We start from the raw sequence: 20,236 nt of genomic DNA on the forward strand, positions 1-20,236 counted from the left end.
CTGGCCACATATCTAAAAAATTCCCTAGGATTTTTCTTTGGATCTTAGGACCAATCTCCTCTCATATTCCAGTTTCATCTTCCTTACCATACTAGTCACTCTTCTGGCCTGTGTCTTATACTCTTCATGCATCTTCTCTTCACCTGTCTCCTTATATCTCTTCCTTAGCCTCTTTTTCTCATGCAATTCCTGTTTAATATTGTTTGTCATCCACTTTACTCCAAATTGTGTCCTCTTGTTCACTCGTGGTATACAACTTACCATTGCTGCTAACAAATATTCTTTCATAATTTCCCATGCACTAATGATATCCTGGCCTTCCAATTTCTCCCTCCATGAAACTTCCCCAAGTTGTCGTCTTAGACTATTATAATCACCTGCCTTATAATTCCACATACGTTTTATTTGAAGAAGTGGACGACTGTGCAGATCAAAGCGAAGTTAGATGTAATTCATGGGAATTCTGCACCAGCATTAAAGACTATTTATTTTTGGATAAATTAATTTAAATGTGGTCATAAGTTCATCAAAGATGAAGCACGCTCTTGATGTTCGACTGAGGTCACTATGAAGGAAATGATTGACAAAATCCATGGTATCATTATTGAAGACCTCCTAGTGAAAGTGTGTGAGATTGCTGAGATTGTACGCATCTCAACTGAACAGAGTATAATATCCTGCATGAAAAATTGCACATTAAAAAGTTGTGTGCACGATGGGTGCCACGATTGACTGTTGATCAAAAACACATGCAAAAAGACATTTCAACACAGTGTTTGGCAATGTTTAATTGCAATTCGCAAGATTTTTTGTGTCCATTTGTGACTGTAGACGAAACTTGAATCCATCACCGCTACACACAAGTCCTAGCAGCAGTCAAAACTGTGGACAGAGCACCGAAAAGGGCGAAGACTGTTTTGTCAGCTGGGAAGGTGATGGCCACTGTTTTTTTGGGATTCCCAAGGAATTATCATCAAAGACTATATGGAAAAGGGTAAGATAATACAATATAGACAATGAGTCTATTATGCATCATTGTTGGACTGTTTAAAAGAATTGGAAAAGAAGAAACAGCCAAGATTGGCACACAAAAAAAAGTGCTCTTTCATCAAGACAATGCACTGTCCCACACATTGGCTGTCACAATGGCAAAATTGAGATTCAAATTGGTTCCATGTCCACTGTATTCTCTGAACTTGGCCCCGTCTGACTTCTTTTTGTTACGAAACTTGAAAATTTGGCTCGTTGGGAAAAAATTTTCCTCAAACAAGGATGTCATCAAGGCTGTCAATGACTATTTTGCACAATCTGAGAAATCCTACTTTTTAGATGGGATGAAAAAATTAGAAACCCTCTGGACCAAATGTGTAGATCTTGATGGAGACTAAGTTGAGAAATAAAGGTGATTTTTTCCAAAAAAATGTGTTTAACTTATTTTTTTACTAAACTTTTCAAACAACCTCCTAAGAAGGCTGGCAATACACTGGTTTTTCTGTTTACAAATGCTAGGAGTGTTAGGAATAAAGGAAATGAGTTTGTGGTATTGACTGACTCAGTTGAAAGTTTATTTTTCACTTGGTTAGAGTATAATAAATTTAGTATAATAAATTTAGTTTAATCCTTTATCCAAGTGTGAGCAAACAAAGTTTGCGCCTGAAAGTATCTTCAGGACTGGGTTAAGGTGGTACCACCTTAACCCAGTCCTGAAGATACTTTCAGGCACAAACTTTGTTTGCTCACACTTGAATAAAGGATTAAACTAAATTTATTATGACTGACTTAGTGTTCGTAAAGGTTATTGATATCACTGAAACTTGGTTAATTGAGGAGTATATTCTAACAGTGATAGAAATTGAAGAGTATAGCATATTTTGAAAGGATAGGGAAGGTAAACATGGTGGTTGAGTGTTACTCATGATAAGAGATGAATTGTGCACTCTCAGGGTGAAGAATCTCAGTAGAAATAATACTAATGGTTTTGAGAGTATATGGTGGGAGATGGATGTGTATAGGACAAGATATTTAGTGAGATATTGCTACAGACCAGGGAATATAGATACTGATGATCAGAAAATGTTTAGGCAAATTAGTTTGGCAACAACAAAGCAGGCAATCCTTATGGGGACTTCAACAATAGTGATATAAACTGGGCTGAGGCTGAGGAAACAGCATGCTGTAATAAGGGAACTGAATTTTTGGTTTTCTTGAGGGACAACTGTCTTAGGCAGCATGTAGTGGAGGGGAACGCAAGGATCAAGTGATCTGGATTTTCTCATAGCATCAGAGGATCTGATTATGATGGAGATGATATACTTGCCCCCTGTTGGTGAGAGTGACCATGTAGTCCTGACTCAGAGGATGAATATGCATGGAAAATTAACACAAAATAGAAAGCAGTTATGTGGAATTATATGTCAGGTGGCATATAATTCCACATAACCAGCTTGCAGCAGTGCAATGGATGAAAAAATTAAAGGAAGAGGGGCTATTACCACATGGGAGATACATAAGAAAAAAATGTTGACAGCAATACCAGATTGTATACCTCAAGTGAAGAAGATAAAGCAATTTAGAGTCAAATGGATTGCAGAAAGAATAAAAGGGGAATTGCAGAAAAAAAAAAGGGATTATGGAAGGCATATAAAGAGAGAGAGATGGAGAAAAGTTGCATGAGGAATATAAGGGGCTATGAATTTGACCACTATTCTAAGAAGAGAAAAATTAGAATATGAGTGAAGAAACTGGTACTGTAATCCAAGGAGAATCCCAAGGAATTTTTTGCTATGTGATAAGTAGAAGGAAAAATGATAGTCGATGGACTATCTTGCAAGATGGAGATGGAAATCAGGTAACCAAAGCAGATGACATAGTTGAGCTATTTAATGATCACTTTATTCGAGTGTAGTTGTTCATACTACAGGCTTTATTCCTAGAAGGATAATGAATGGCGAAGGGTTGGGAGTGAATGATGAGGATGTATTCCAAATACTGAGTATGCTAAATATCAGTAAGACAGGGAGACTGGATGGAATTTCACCATGTGTTTTAAGGGAATGTGCTGTGGAATTGACTGTGCTATTAACATGGCTGTTTAATGAAAGTCTTGAAATGGGGTAGGTTTCTAGAGAGTGGAAAGAGAGTTAAATAGTACCATTGCATAAGTAGTGATAGAATGTAGGTATCAAACTATAGATCTGTTCGTATTTCTTCTGTAGTTGTTAAGAATTTGGAGAAATTGGTAAGAACTTGTATACTGAATTGGGCAGATGAGGGTAATATTATTTATGCATGTCAGCATGAATTTGATAAAGGGAACTCTTGTTTTAGTAATCTGGTTATCTTTTACAATAGATTAACAAGAGTAGTGGATGAAGACAAGGCATCCGCTGTCATTTTGTAGACACTCTAATCACTTGCCAGCCTGATGGATCCTTGGTTTTCTCTGTTTATAGAAACCCACCTATACAGGCAGATATATTCGCCAGCAAACCCCCCCCCCCACAACAATATGGGGTTATTAAAATACTGTATAACGGAGCAAAATTAATCTGTTCAGATGACAATGCCCTAACTACTGAACTAAACCACATCCTTAATACTTTCTTAGCCAATGGCTACAACCCCAAAAAAATACAAAAAATTTATTAAAACCAGTAAACCATAACCCCCCCACCTTCACAATAAAGATTACACTAAATCTATCACCATCCCCTAAATCCGGGGCACCTCTGAAAATATAACCAAAATCCTTAAAAAATATGACCTGACTTCTTGATAAAATCATATAAAAAGTTGGCATCCCTTATCCGCTCTACTAGAGACCAACCACTTCCCCTGGACCTGCCTGGGGTGTACCAGGTCCCTTGCAGCTGTAAACTGTCCTACTTTGACCAAACAGGCTGGACAGCGAATATAAGGATTTCAGAACACAAAGACTACATCCAGTTTCACCAGTACAGCCATTCTGGGCTTGCAGACCATGCCCTGGATACCTGCCACAGAATACGTTGGAAGAAAGCCAAAGTAATACATCGCAGCAAGTTCAAGTATCGAAGATTATTCATAGAATCAGCTTCAGCTCTAAAAAACATTCCAAACCTCAACAAATTTGGGTGCATGAGATTGCCCCAAATTCAGGAGACTTACATCATGAGACCATCAGCCCATTGGCCAAGACAACCCAATATAGTTTGCTAGGGGGCACCATTAGGACTTTAGGAACAACAATAGTTTCTTATCTTCTGCTTCATTTGCTTTTTGTAGTTCCTGCGTGCACATGTCATATTTGTATGTTCCCATGAAGATGGCAATGTGACATTGCCGAAATATAGGAAGTATTTATTAAAGTTTCTTTTAATTAATATTCCAGTATACGTTGTAAATTCCTTAAATAATTTAATAGTCATGTGTTACCAATGTATAAGCCTTTCTACAAGAATCATTTGACAAGGAGTCACATGACAAGTTGATTTTTAAGTTGTATGATTTGGATAGAGAGCCAATCAGACATTTAGAAGAGAAAAACTGTTTTTAGAATCTTCTGCTTCTGTTAAAAATTGGCCTAATTAAAATAGATATGGTCGCATAAAACTTCCCAAAATATGGGAAATACTAATACTTTGAGATCCAAGTTTACATCCTAGCCAACCGACATGTGTCCATAGAGGACACCCCACCTAATTATGACTCTAATCTTTCATCTACGTGTTTCAGTTAGTATTGTGCTGCCTTTGTATGTTACATTTTGTACTCCTTAGTGATGTCTCTGCAACTGAGATGAAATATTGGAAGCATTAAATACTGCTTTTAATCATTTCATAGTGTTGTTTCACTACATTAAACTTTTATCATGAACCCTCAATGAGTGTTCAGGCTACTATGGTAGCACTACATGAAGTTTACATTATCAGTTTGGCAAGATTAGCAAAATATAATGAGGATATTAAACATCTGGCACATTTTAAAACAAAATAAATGAAACATAAAAGTTTCATATTTTACCAGAGAGTTTATGAGACTATAAATATCACCACTCATCTTAAGAGAATGTTCCAGAGAACTGGCAGTAGCATTGGCATGCCTATTTAAGAAGCGTTTCGCAACAGCACAGGTTCCAAGGGAGTGGAAGGAGGGTAAAATTGTTCCACTGCATAAAGGCGGTTATAAGGCTGTAGCTTCAACTTATAGACTGGTCTGTATATCTGGAGTTGTGGTGAAGGTCCTGGAGAGATTGTTGAGAAGTAGGATACAGAAATGGGTTGATAACAGCAGTATTCTCTGCAGTTATCAGCATGAGTTTGTTAAGGGGAGATCATGTTTCACTAATTTACTTATGTTCTATAACAAGGTGACAAATAACTTGGACAGAGGAGATACATATATAGTGGTATACTTGGGTTTTGCAAAGGCTTTTGATGAACTGCCACATGACAAGCTCTTAATTAAATTGAAAGAGATGGGATTGGATAACAGACTTCTGTGTTGGATCAGTGACTGGCTGTCAGATAGGTATCAGAAAGTTGTATATGGGGGTGCAGTATCTCGAAAGAGAAAGGTCACCAGTGGTGTGCCACAGGGGTCAGTTTTGGGCCATTGTTGTTCAATTTGTATGTTAATGATATTGGGTTGGGTTTAACTAGTGATATCCAGTTGTTTGCAGATGATGTAAAACTGGGGAGAGCAATGCACAGTCAGGCTGATGTTAATGCCTTACAAGAGGACTTGAATAGATTGCATAAATGGGCAGTATACACTTGGTTGTGAAACTTTAACAGAAGTAGAGGAGATGAGAGATCTAGGTGTGATGGTGAACAAGGACCTGAAATTCAGGGGCCACATTGCGCAAGTTGTGAAGACTTCACATCAAATAATGGCAATGATGTGGAGAACCCTGACATGCAAAAATAGAGAGGTTATGATTCCATTGTATAAGGCCTTGATCAGGCCTCATATGGATTATTGTGCACAGATTTGGTTGCTGGGTTTTCATGGTAACGAGGATATGTTGGAAAGGGTACAGAGAAGATTCACAAAGGTGGTCAGTGGTCTTTGGAATATGGAGTACAAGGACAGATTGAGGTAATGTAAGTTGCAGAGCCTCGTGAATAGAAGGAGGGGGGGGGGGATATGATTGAGACATATAAACTGGTCTCTTCCATGTCTGTTATCAGGCAGACATGGAAGAGATTTTTCATAGAATTGGAGAGGGAAGTGGAACAAGAGGCCATTGCTGGAAACCGTATAAGGAAGGTGTGAGCAAAGGAGTGAGAAGCAGGTTCTTTGTATGGAGGGTGGTTGGTGAGTGGAATGCATTGCCTGAGTGTGTTGTGGATGTGGATACATTGAATCAGTTTAAGACGCAGTTGGATGAGCATTGTATGCAGTAATGAGTACCTCCCGCGATGAGTCTCTGACTCCATGGAGGTTGGGTGTTGATAATAATAATAATAATAATAAATGTGGCGTTGAGTTGCCTTGAAATTATAGTACTTAAAATACACAGGTTTTGCCCAGGATCTTATAAATAATGACAATTCAAAGTGATTTATTTGAAGTCTTTCACTGGTGTATCTGTTAATTAATAGTGGAATGTGGTTGTGTCCTGCTATTTTCTCATATGCATATACAAAGTAAAAACATATTTTGGATCCTGGTATATCTTCAGAAAATGTTTAACTGCAAGTGGCATTATATGGCAAGTGACAGAGTTTATATTAAGGCTGTGCTATTGATGCATTTAAGGTGAAATATTCTCAAATAATCTTTTTTACAAAAAAAAAAAAAAAATAATAATAATAATAAATAAATAAACAAAGGGAAAAAAATCTGTTTAGCTATGTTTGTTTTTGCCATGTACTATTTTTCCATAGCAGCTCCATGATTATTTTTTTATTTTAATGTTATTTTTAATTCTAAATTGTCTTGAAATGTCAAAGTCAGTTTTTCGCTATTTAATTCTGGGGTAGAAATTATTATTATTATTACCACAAGACCTCATAGAGTCAAAGACTCATCTGGGAGGTCCTTTTATCACACACACACACACACACATCTCATCATACCATGTCTTAAACACACTCAAACTCCTTGAAGACACCACACTCTCAGGCAAGGCATTCCAATCATTCACAACTCTACACGGAAAAAGCCTGCCTCTCACTCCCCTACTCACACCCTCTTTATACAGTTTCCAGGGATGACCTCTGGTTCTCTGATCTCCCACTATTCTCTGTAGAACTTCTCCATCATTGATCTTATAACAAGCCCTTACTAACTTGTAGGTCTCTATCATATCTCCCCTCTTCCTCCTGTCCACCAGACTGCAAATTACATCTTCTGAATCTTTTCTCATATTTGACATTCCAGAGGTCAGAAACTACCTTAGTCAGTCGCCTTTGGACCCTTTCCAACATCTCTTCGTCCTTCTGAAAACCTGGTGACCAAATCTGGGCACAATAGTCCATGTGTGGCCTAATCAAAGCCTTATACAACAGAACAAGAATCTCCCTACTTCTACAAGTCAGTGTCCTCCGCATCATTCCCAGAAGCCTTTATGTTGTCTTCACAATTTTGGCGATGTGTCCCCTAAATTTTAGATCTTTATCCACTATCACCCCCAGATCTCTTATTTCCTCTACCTCCAACAATATATTCTCACCAAGCATAAATTCTGCATCCCATCTTTGTTTTCCAAATTTTAAAACCTTACATTTTGCAACATTGAACTCGCATCCCCATTTCTGTGCCCAATCACTCAATCTATTCAAGTCTTTTTGCAAGGCCACAACATATTCACTACTCTTTATGGTTTGTCCCAACTTTGCATCATCTGCAAACAACTGAATATCTCCATCCAAATCTTCGCCAATATCATTAATATACAAGTTAAACAGTAATGGCCCTAAAACAGACCCCCTGAGGCACTCCACTAGTGACTTTCCTTTTCCTGGATATCACACCCCCCCATTCACAACTTGTTGATACTTGTCAGATAGCCAGTCTCCAATCCAATGCACTAATCTAATATCCAACCCCATCTGCTCTAGTTTGACTGTCAACTTATCATGATGTACTCTATCAAAAGCCTTTGCGGAATCCTAGTATATTACTGTGTATCCTTCTCCCCTGTCCAAGGAAGCAGTCATTTCCGTGCCCAATCACTCAATCTATTCAAGTCTTCTTGCAAGGCCACAACATCTTCACTACTCTTTATGGTTCGTCCCAACTTTGCATCATCTGCAAACAACTGAATATCTCCATCCAAATCTTCGCCAATATCATTAATATACAAGTTAAACAGTAATGGCCCTAAAACAGACCCCTGAGACACTCCACTAGTGACTTTCCTTTTCCTGGATATCGCACCCCCATTCACAACTTGTTGATGCTTGTCAGATAGCCAGTCTCCAATCCAATGCACTAATCTAATATCCAACCCCATCTGCTCTTTGACTGTCAACTTATCATGAGGTACTCTATCAAAAGCTTTTGCGAAATCCAAGTATATTACTGTGTATCCTTCTTCTCTGTCCAAGGAAGCAGTCATTTTATTGTAATAAATAAGTAGATTACTAAAACATGACCCCCCGTTAACAAACCCATGCTGTCCATCAAAGATAATACCATTGTTATCAACTCGACTCTGGATCCTAGTTCTCACAAGCTTCTCCAACAACTCTTAACCACAACACCTGACACACAGATAGGCCTATAGTTTGATGCTTGAGTTCGATCACCTCCTTTATGAAGTGGCATAATCTTGCCACTTTATGAAGTGGCAAGATTATGCCATTAATGGCATAAATGGCATAAATGGATTATGCCATAAATGGCATAATCTTGCCACTTCATAAAGTGGCAAGATTATGCCACTTCATAAAGGAGGTGATCGAACTCAAGCATCAAACTATAGGCCTATCTGTGTGTCAGGTGTTGTGGTTAAGAGTTGTTGGAGAAGCTTGTGAGAACTAGGATCCAGAGTCGAGTTGATAACAATGGTATTATCTTTGATGGACTCTGGATCCTAGTTCTCACAAGCTTCTCCAACAACTCTTAACCACAACACCTGACACACAGATAGGCCTATAGTTTGATGCTTGAGTTCGATCACCTCCTTTATGAAGTGGCATAATCTTGCCCTCCTTCCACTCTTTAGGGACTTGAACAAGTGCAAGACTTGTATTTAAAAAATATGTCAAGGCAGGTATCAACTCCCTGATTCATTCTTTCAGAATGCGCGGTGATATATTATCAAGTCCCACAGCCTTATTTACATCTAGTTTACTCAACTCCCCAAACACCTCTTGCTCACTTACAGTCAGTCTCTCCTCCCCATCATCAACTGCTCTCAATCTCTGCATGAAGTCACATTTACAAGATTGAAAGTTCTTTATGAACTGCTCATTAAGTATCTCCATCACACATTCTGCAACAGCTGTCTTTATACCATTTTCTCTAATCAATGTCATCCTTCCATAATCATTCTTTCTTTTGCTGGCTACATATCGAAAGAACCTCCTAGGATTCTTTTTGGCTTCATTAGCTAACTGCTCTTCATACCTCTCTTTAGCTACTCACCAACCAAGTCACCCTCCTTGCCTGGTCTTTGTAGACCTCATGAAATTGGTTATTTCCAATTCTCTTGTGCTGCCTCCACAATTCCCTTTTTCTCTGTATCGCATGCTTAATCTCTTTATTCATCCATCTCACACATACCTTATTTAACCTTCTCACCCTTGGAATACATTTAGACATTGCATCTACTAGGTAGTTTTTGAAAATCCCCCAAGCTGCATTGATCTCTTTTCAGGCTAACCCCCCATTCCACGCTACATCCACAAGCTGTCTTTTGAGCTCTTCATAATCATCCCCCTTGTAGTTCCACATATACCCTTTTATCACATGGGTCCTTGCACTGCTGCCAACCACTCAGTTAATCACCTGATGGTCACTCTCACCAATTGGTGGATGATTTGACACTTCATTTATATTTACATTTTCTGATGAGATGACCAAATCCAAGACCTTCAATCCTCGCGTGCCCTCTGTTACATACTGTCTGAGGTAGTTATCCCTCAAAAACTGAAGAAACTAATTTTCTTTACTTCCAGTTGCTATCTCATCATTCCAGTCTATATTGCCATAATTAAAATCACCCATAATGATCACCCTTTTCTTATTTGCTTGGCTAATTTGACTATTCATTTCATTATCACCACCATCCACATTACCTGGTCTATAGCAACATCCCATCAAGTATTTGATTCCATTCACCTCTATCTCACACCATACTGCCTCAAAACCGCTGGCACTATTTCCGTCTTGCATCTCTACTTTGTATGGACATAACTCTTTCTCTATCATCAATAGCACTCCCCCTCCCTTTTTACCCCTTCTATCCTCATGAAACACATCATACCCTTTCATCTCTATTCCTATCAGGATGTCATCCTCTTCCAACCATGTCTCCCTTATACCGACAGTCTTTGGGTGAACACATGCAATTAATGCAACCATTTCATCTGTCTTGTTTCTTATACTTCTATCATTTGTATACGAACACAACAGCTCATTTCTGGATCTACAGCTAGTTCCACTGATACCACTCACTCGATGTGATCTCTCCATGCTAGACTGGGGCCATTTCCCTTTCTGCTTCTTCATTTTAGAAACCTTTTCAATTCCAACTGTTTCCTATTGATCCCTGGTTATCCCATTCCTTTCCTGCCTACACACGCTCTCACCTCCTCTTGGAGCATCCGCCTTTCTCATTCTGTGTACCCCTGTCCGCCCTTAACCTCCCCATTTCTCTGCTCCTCTTGCACATGCATTTTCTCATTTTCTATACTCATACCACTCGCTTCCCAATTCATATCCACTTCTTCAATCTCTCCTGTCTTACTCTCCTGCTATTCCACATCACTCCCCTCTCGATCTGATTCATTCTCTCTCTATTCACTTCTCTCCCTTCCAGCAGCAGTCTCTCCAAGCGACTCACACCATAACCACTCAAATGCAGTCCATCACTCCCATACAGCTCACTTTGTCCTTCAAACTCATTCCACACATTGCCAAACTGTACTCCCATCTCCTCACACATTTCAGCCAACATATCATTCATTATCCTTGCTCTCCACCTCATTTCACCATATTCATACCTAGGCAACACACTGACTACCCTTCCTGTCACACTATTCTCTTTTATCTGTCCAAGCAGCCTAGAAATAGAAGGCACAAGTTTTATATAAATGGATAAATTAGTCTACATTCATATAAAGGTTGGACATTACTGCTTTAAGTAATTATAATATTATTACTGTTATTATCAACCTCTATGGATTCATTAAACGTATTAATAATCAGCAACTTTAAGAAATTCTGTTTTTGTATTTCTTATGTTATATTTCTACCTGGTTTATATTATTGTTATTATTATTATTATTTGACACCTCCAGGGAGTCCTAAGACTCATTGAGGGGGGGGGGGGCATCTCCACCACTCAACCTCATCTACACCAATGCCATATACTGTCCACCATGACCACTATTATTTTCACAGACAATCACAAACATCCATGCCCACAGTGGGATTTGAACCCGCAGCCTTTTGGCTGGAGAGCAGATATGCTAACCACTTGGCCAACCAGGCTAGCAAATCTATATGTTTATATGTATTTTCTCCTTTTCCATCACCTTCATAACAAACAGCATCAAAAATTATTACTCTTTTGCTGTTGTTTTCATGCTCATATTGATTGGGTAGAAGAGACATCTCATGATCAGAAAGAACACAGGAATTTATTGAATTGTTGCGAGATAACTTTCTCAAGCAAAATGTGAAAGAAGATCTCTTTGACCTTAAGCCAAATCTCTTTGACCTGAGTTCAAACAGATTTGGATTTGCTCATAGCATCAGAAGGGATCTCTGTCAAGAATATGGCTATTTTACCACCAATTGGTGAAAGTGATCATGCTGTTCTTTCTTGGGAAGTATCTACTTGTATTGAAGCTTCGATTAAATCAGGCTACATGCAGAATTACAAAGCTGGAAATTATGATCAACTTAGAAGAATACTATCTTTGGTCCCATGGTATCAGTTACTGAATGGAAAAAATGTCAGCAATGCATGGGAATCTTTGAAAAAGTGCTTGAATGAGGCAGTATCTGAATGTATCCCTAGTGTTCGAAGAATAAATTGGTTGGGAGTGAAATGGATGTGCAGCCTTATTAAGCTAGAGATCCACAAAAAGAAGATGATGTTGAAAGAATATCGTAAGAATAAGAGTGAGAGGAGTTATGAAATATATACAGCTCAGTACTGTGACGAGTACTGAGCTTTATATAACGAGTATTGTGAGGAAAGCTAAAATGGAGTATGAAAAGAAATTGGCCATGCAACTAAAGGCAATCCAAAAGAATTTTATCGTTATGTTGCAAGCAAAAGAAAGAATGAATGTGGAAGAATAACTTTATTGAATGCAGATGGTACATGAGTGGCGGAAGCTAAGGAGATTGTTCAGTTAAAGAGTGCTCACTTTGCTAAGATATATCAACCAGGTGTATGTAGCATGGTGCTACTGCTACATTGGATGAAGAGTTAGAGGTTTATGAAAATGAGGTCAATAGGGACAGATGGAATATCTGCCCATTTGTTAAAGGAATGTTCAGCTGCATTGGCTAGGCCTTTCACACATATTTATAACTTGAGTCCCAGCTCAGGAATGATACCACAGGAATGGAAAGAATGTATGACAGTTCCATTGCACAATGGTGGAATGGAACTGATGTGTCTAACTACTGACCTATTAGTATCTCTGGTATGGTAGTGAAGATTTTAGAGAAGTTGGTAAGAACTCGTATACAGAAATGGTAGACAAGCATTCTATACTCTGCAGGGAACAGCATGGGTTTACTAAAGGAAGATCATGTTTTAGCAATTTGCTCATTTTTATAACAATGTTATGGCCGAGTTGGATAAAGGGAATGGATACACTATGATAATGTTGGATTTTTCTAAGGCATTTGATTAGGATACCACACGATAGGCTGTTGTGTAAACTGGAGAATATGGGATTGGAATATATTCTATTGACTTGGATCAGGAGATGGTTGTCAGACAGATATCAAAAAATGGTATACAGTGGGTGTGAATCTGCCAGATTTAAGGTAACCAGTGGTGTACCTCAGGGTTGAGTCCTTGGGCCATTATTATTCAATCGATACATTAATGACATCAAGCAAGGTCTATTATCAGATTTGCAATTGTTTGCTGATGATGCGAACATAGGCAGGACAATCAGGGATGCTACTAATATTCAGCAATTACAAAATGATTTGAATAGACTGGAAATCTGGGCAAATGAAAATGGCTGTCAGTTTAATGTTAGAAAGTGTAAAGTTATGCACTTTGTCGTGATTAGAGTTCCAGCGGCATATTATATTATCAGGGTTATGCTACAAGAAACTGAAGAGGCAAGGGATCTTAGTGTATTGGTGGGTAAGAATTTAAAGTTCAAAGGTCACATAACAAAAAGTTGCAAATACAACTCAGAGGATAATTGCTATGCTGAAGCGAACCTTGACATGTAAGGATAAGGAAGTAATTTTGCCTCTTTATAAGGCTTTGATAAGACCACACCTGGATTACTGCATGTAGATTTGGTCTCTCAGGTTCCAAGGGTATAAAGAAGCTGTGAAAAGGGTGCAAAGAAGAGTTACAAAGATTATATCTGGATTATGGGATTTAGATTATGAGGACAGATTGCAAGTATGTGGATTGCAGACTCTGGTTAGCAGGAGAAAGAGGGCTGATATGATAGAGGTCTGTAGGCTTTTGAATGGGTGTTATAACATTTCAAATGATGAAATTTTTCATTATATGGAAGGCGGGGAGAGAACATGAGGGCATCCATGGAAGTTAAGGTTGTTCTCAGTCAAGAAAGGGTGAAGACCTAGGTTTTCTCCCAGAGAGCTGTGAGTGAGTGGAATAATTTGCCCTTACTGGTAGTGAGTGCATCTAGTGTAAATAAATTTAAGGGAAGGTATGATAGCTGGGTTGGGTAATTTACAGCCTCCCTCGATGAGTCCTTGACTCCCCGGAGGTCTCAGATAATAATAATAATAATAATAAAAAATAATAATATAATTAACTCTTCTGCTGTCGTTTTGAATACTCTGTTTCATTGCCTGTCTTTCAAGAAAATATTTTATTATACTGTACTGTGCTGTGTACTCCATGCTTGTTGGTTATCTGTCTGTCTAAAAAATATTTGGGCCAGCTGTATTGCTTAGTATTTAATTAAGTTCATCTTATCTAATTTCTATAATTGTAAAATAATTAATGTGTGTGGTACGTTTTTGTCTTTTTGACAATATGTCCATTAGAAGCATATTTTATTTATTTATTATCATATAGTAATCACCCCACGAAAGTTGGGATTGCTATTTATCCTTCTCTTTCATGAGAAAATCAAAGTACAGGAAAAAAATTCAATCTAAATCCTCTCCCCAATCATGAATTTTGGTTCACGGACAATTCATCATGGGGATGATTCATCACGTTGGGGAAAATTCATCGAGAGGAAAAATCATCGTGAGTAAAAATCATCGCAAAGAAACTTCATTGCATGGAAAATTCATCACAGAAAAATTAAATGACTGAATTATTGATCGTGGAAAAAAATTGCTGAAAATGTTATTTGCTAGAAAAGTGTAATTATACTGCATTAATACTGATATATGAAAAGTAAATGCAGCCCAAGATAAATTTCACAAAATATAATTTTATTATGTATCTTTATATTAGTCCTCGTAGTTAGCTGAGTGGCTATGAACTTTGCAACCATATGCTTGGGAAAGGAGTGTCCTGGTTCAATTCCCATCACTGATGTGAGTAGCTTAGGATCTTTCTCAGACATAGCCAAGTTAGCCGGTCTTGGACTGCATAGCTTTTACCCTAGTTTATCTGGGGTGGTTTTCCTCCCCAGATAAACTATGGAAAAAGGCAAACTGGACTTGAGAACATAATGCTTCTACAGACATAGGATACACTGGGTGGCATAGCGTTAACCACCTATACCCTCATATAATAGGTGCGGTTATAAGGAATAGAAACCCTCAACACTGTAAGGGTAAAAGAGGGTAGATTAAGAAGAAGAAGATTTATTTATTATTTATTTAGATTTTAATTAGATTTTCATAATATTTTTATTCTTATACAATGAAAGTAATATTTGATCGTGAGTTCTGTTCCATCTTAAAAAGTTATAAATATTCTTTCTTACTTTGGTACTACAGTTTCTGTTGATGGAATATTAATATTTATAAAACTGGAATAGGGTAGTTTAGGAAGAAAGGGCACCATATCTAAGAATATTTATTCTGCAAACAGTTCACTACTTTTCTGCACACCTAGACCCTCATCCGGATGTGATATATACTGTATTTTCCAGTGTATAAGACGCACTTTTTTTACCTTAAAAATTCATCTTAAAAATGGGGTGCGTCTTATATAATGAAGGTAAAGATTGTTTCCTCTTTTCAAAGTCATATGCAGTCCCTTTTATGTTCCAAGATCTTTGTAGGTGGTTAATGGCACAATCAAATTGATGCGTGACCTTCACGTGACTTCTAGTGTGTCATTGGCTAAGAACGGAGAGTCCCTATTCAAGTTTCATATTATCTTATCCGAGTAATCAGTTACCGATGTTTATCAGTATTGAGTTGACGTGTTGAGATATTTTGTATTCAGGTTGATATTTCCCTGTAGATTTTAGTGATGGAAAAAAACAGGTGACATTCATATACTTCAAGTTACAAATTGCAGGTTGTAAAATATGCGGAAGAACATGGGAATATGGAAGCTGAAAGATATTTTGGACCTCCGCCTAGAGAAAAAATTATTAGAACTTGGCATGGTCAGAAGGAGATTTTGTACAATTTGTGTAATGAAAAGTGCGCGGAACGTGGAAAAATTGCAAGTGGCCAGAACTAGAGACCGAAGTTTTGAAATGGGTGCAAGAAAATCGGCAAAATGGCATTTCAACAAAAATGATTCGTACACATTAAAAATTACCTATTATTTTATCCGTTTTTTTTTTTATATCATACTTTAAAGTTTAGGTTTTTTCCAGAAAATTGTATTAAATTTCTTGGGTGCCTCTTATACACCAGAAAATATGGTTATATCTGAGCATGTGATGTGTGTGTATATATGTATATTTTATCTGAACTCGTTCAGAATGCAGAAGGAGAGGTGTTTCAGTTATCGAATACAGATGTTTTTGAAAATGACTCCACTTTTCCTACATAGGAAAGATACATGCTTTAAATGACAAAGTAAAACCTTGAAATGACAGATTTTTGCAAAGAAATAATAATGAATTGCACCTATGATCTCTAACTAGCTCTTCAATGATAGCAACGTGCAATATGTCTTTACTATGCAGGAAAAATGCAGTGATTTTCAAAATGCACGTGTCTTCAATAACCGAAACACATCACCTTCTGAATTAGTTCACATAAAAAATACAGGAAAACCTTGCTTAACGTGAATTCAATATGAGTGATACTCAGTTAGCATGATTGAGTGAAATGGCACTATTTCCTGCTTTAAGTGAGTGATTCATCAGTTAATGCAAATTTTTTACATTATGCAAAATTTCATTGGTTTTAATAACTCAGCTGATAACATTATTGGAGAAATCAGCACAATTGGAAATGAACTTTAAATTTAATAAATGGATAATGAAGATGTAAGAAACTTGCTCAATTCCTATTCAGAACAGTTAAGCGAGAATGATCTCCTTCAACTAGAAGAACAGCATGCATATGAAGAAAAGGAAAAGGAGTGTGAACAAGAAGCGAATGCTATTATGACTAAGAGGCTAACTGCAAAAGAACTTGAACTAGTTTACAATTACATTGAGCATGCTAAGGAAATTTTGTTTGATGCTTATGATATGGAACAAAGCTTCGAAGTCTGCCAAAATCTTGATAAAGCGATAGCCAGCTATCACAGATTTCGTGACAAGATGAAAAAGTTGAGTTTATCCTCTAAGCCAGTGTTTCTCAACATGGGGTGTATGCCCCACAGGGGGCAATTAGAAAATGTACATGTACATATTTATACATATTTATATTATACTTTTTCAGAACTTGGCTGACTATTATGCTGGGGTGGGGGACAGTGGCGTAGCTGGAGCCGTTGCCTCCCAGGGCGGTAACAGCTCTAGCTTTACTGTCCTTTACTGTAGGTTTGCTGCCCCTCTCAAGACACACTAAAAATACTCCAAAAAGTCAAAGCGACTTATAGGGAAATAAATTAAAACAGTATGTTTATTTTTGAAGTAAAACTTTAATTTCAACATTCTAAAAATTTTTTTTTCTTTTCTGTTAGCAAAATCATCGATGGAATTGGCGAAGTCTATTTCATAGTAATGTAGGTAATTCTTAATCAAATTTTATTTAGAAAAACTCTCACATCTAGCAACACTTACAGCAATTGCAAGGAAAATTCACAGTAGTATTACGATATTTGGAACTGAGTTCTCGAGACTGTATTTTAGAATTAACTGCAAAAGTTCAAACAGGTTCAAAGTGCTGCCCGGGGCTGACCCCCCCCCCCCCCAGCTACACCGCTGGTGGGGGGGGCATCAAAATCTTTGAGACATTGAGGTGGGGCATGATCCAAAAAACGTTGAGAAACACTGCTCGAAGCTTATACTGTAATTTTTTTTTTCAAATTTACGCTAACTGATGAATGAATTATAATTATTCCTGTTGTTTGTTGTATTTGCTTAACGCGATTTCGCTTAACGCACATTAATTGATGGATTAATTAATCACGTTAAAAGAGGTTTTTCTGTATATAATACCTGGATGAATATCTAAATACTCAGAACAGAAAAATAGTGAATAGTTCCCTAACTATTCTTAAATATTTTGTTCTCCTTAATAACTATTCTAACTATTATTGGAATAGTTAATAGGAATATGTAAATAGTTAACTATAAATATTAGTTGGATATAACTATTGTCCCTAAATATTCTTAAATATAGTGATCCTTCTCCCAAACCAACCTATCCCAGTTTTGTAACAATTAATGTTCCATCTACAGAGCATAGTAAAAAAGAATATTAATAACTTTATACGGAATAAAAAATTTCACAACGCTAAAATCAAAATAATAAATAATGCATAAAATATTTCTTTTTTTTATATATGGGAATGACATTAAATAGGATTTCAAAATCAGGTGAAATGGCCATAAAAATAATAAGATTTAAAATTTTCTTGTGAGGAATTTTCTCACGATTAATTTTCCACGTGATCAATTGTCTCCGCGATGAATTTTCTCTGTGATGAATTGTCTCGCAGTGAATTTTCCCGTGATCAATTGTCGGCGATGAATTGTTCGGACATGATGAATTTCAGAGCTCAGAAAATCTGAATCTATAAAGAAAGGATTTACTCTTGTTATGAATATCTATTTGCCAGTGAGACCTGAAGCTCTGATATTGAAGTTCGCATCATGCAACACAGCACACTGGCTGCAAAGAGTAATTCTCCCAACAAGTAGCAGGTTTTTTTTTGCCTTACTTTTAGTCTTGGTACTTTAAATTACTGTATTATTTCATTGGTTTAATCTATGGTGTTTGGCCTAGAGTTTTTTTATATATATATTTGCTGTTGTTTTTGCTTTTGTGTTGCCATTATGCGGTTATATTTTATTTTATTTTATTTATTTTTTTGTTATTGTGGAGAATCAGCATCACTTATATGAGGTATTCTAGGCAATCTGAGAATGTGCTTTTTTTTTGTCAGAGTTGTTGTATACATGTTGTCTAAAACTTGGGGGTTTAGCCTGTCATTTTGTTTAAATTTCATTGTTTTATGAGTTTAAATTTTTTTAAACTCATAAAATTTTCTTTAAATTTTCTTTCATATCATATTCTTGTGTGGTGTAAGAGTTGAGTGCCTTTCTGATCAGTTTTATAGAAGGTCTCCAGTGCATAGTTAGAATGGCCCATTTCTCCATGATGTTTTTTTTCTCTTCTAATATCAACTCTGCATCCAGTTTTACCAATTTTTTTTTTTTTTTTTAAATAATGAAACTTGTGGTGCAATCATAATTAAAAGAAACACATGTATTAACCACAGTGAAAATTATTTAATTGTAAATATTTCAACTTAAATATCTTAGGACATCATCAGTACAGTAGTTTAAAACAATAATAAGAATAACATACAGTTAGGGTGCATGATTACAATAGAATCTCATTAAACATGCGTAACGTGTTACAGAAGTAAAAAAAAAAAAATTATTTAACACAATTTTGTATGACAATTTCCCATACTTTAGGAATAGTAAGAATGTCTTTGCGGTTTGAGTTTGGTCTGTGTAATAGGGCTTCAGAACTTTCTTTGTATAAATGTTCATGTTTATATAAAGATCTATGTAAAAGTTTAGACTTTTCCCAATGGATCCTATGGTTTGGATTTTCAATTCCGCGTTGAGAGAGACCAGATTTCGGCGGTTTAAAAAGACAAATGTGGTCTTGATGTTCTGAGATGTGTTTCTGAACAGACCTACCTGTCTGTCCAAAATAAGACAATTTGCATGAGCATGGAATCTCATAAACGCCAGGCAACATCAAAAGTGAGAGTTTGTCTTTAGGAGAAGGTAACAAGTTGTAAATTTGGTTGATAGGTTTGTAAGTAGTGGCAAAATTGTATTTCTTCATAATTTAAGAAAGACGTTCGAGATGCCTTTGACGTAAGGTATAGGAATCCTATGGGAATACTACACAGACCTACACAGTATGGGAATACTACACAGACCAAACTTAAACCCCAACGACGTTCTTACTATTCCTAAAGTATTAGAAATTGTCATACAAAATTGTGTTAAATAATTTTTTTTTTTTTTAACTTCTGTAACATGTTACGCACATTTAATGAGATTCTATTGTAATCATGCACCCTAACTGTATGTTATTCCTATTATTGTTTTAAACTACTGTCCTGATGATGTCCTAAGATACTTAGGATGAAATATTTACAATTAAATAATTTTCACTGTGGTTATTACATGTGTTTCTTTTAATTAGTTTCACCAATGTCCAGAAGGTTACACATATATTTCAGTTGGTATGCTCCTGGACGGGGGGGGGGGGGGATCTTTACATGTGCTGAATAAATGTTTTTATGCTGTATTTCTTTAGGTTTCTAGATATA

The 20,236-nt window shown here is 36.8% G+C and overlaps 1 protein-coding gene across 1 annotated transcript in view; it reads left to right on the top strand.

Annotated features, from left to right (window-relative positions):
- LOC150107842 (cilia- and flagella-associated protein 251-like) overlaps positions 1-20,236 on the top strand; it is a 619,793-nt gene that overhangs the window by 184,459 nt on the left and 415,098 nt on the right. The window lies entirely within an intron of this gene.

Source organism: Typopeltis vanoorti, chromosome 4 (assembly GCF_054136105.1).
Source record: "Typopeltis vanoorti isolate ZY-2024b chromosome 4, IOZ_Tvanoo_1.0, whole genome shotgun sequence".
NCBI classification, from domain to species: Eukaryota; Metazoa; Arthropoda; class Arachnida; order Uropygi; family Thelyphonidae; genus Typopeltis; species Typopeltis vanoorti.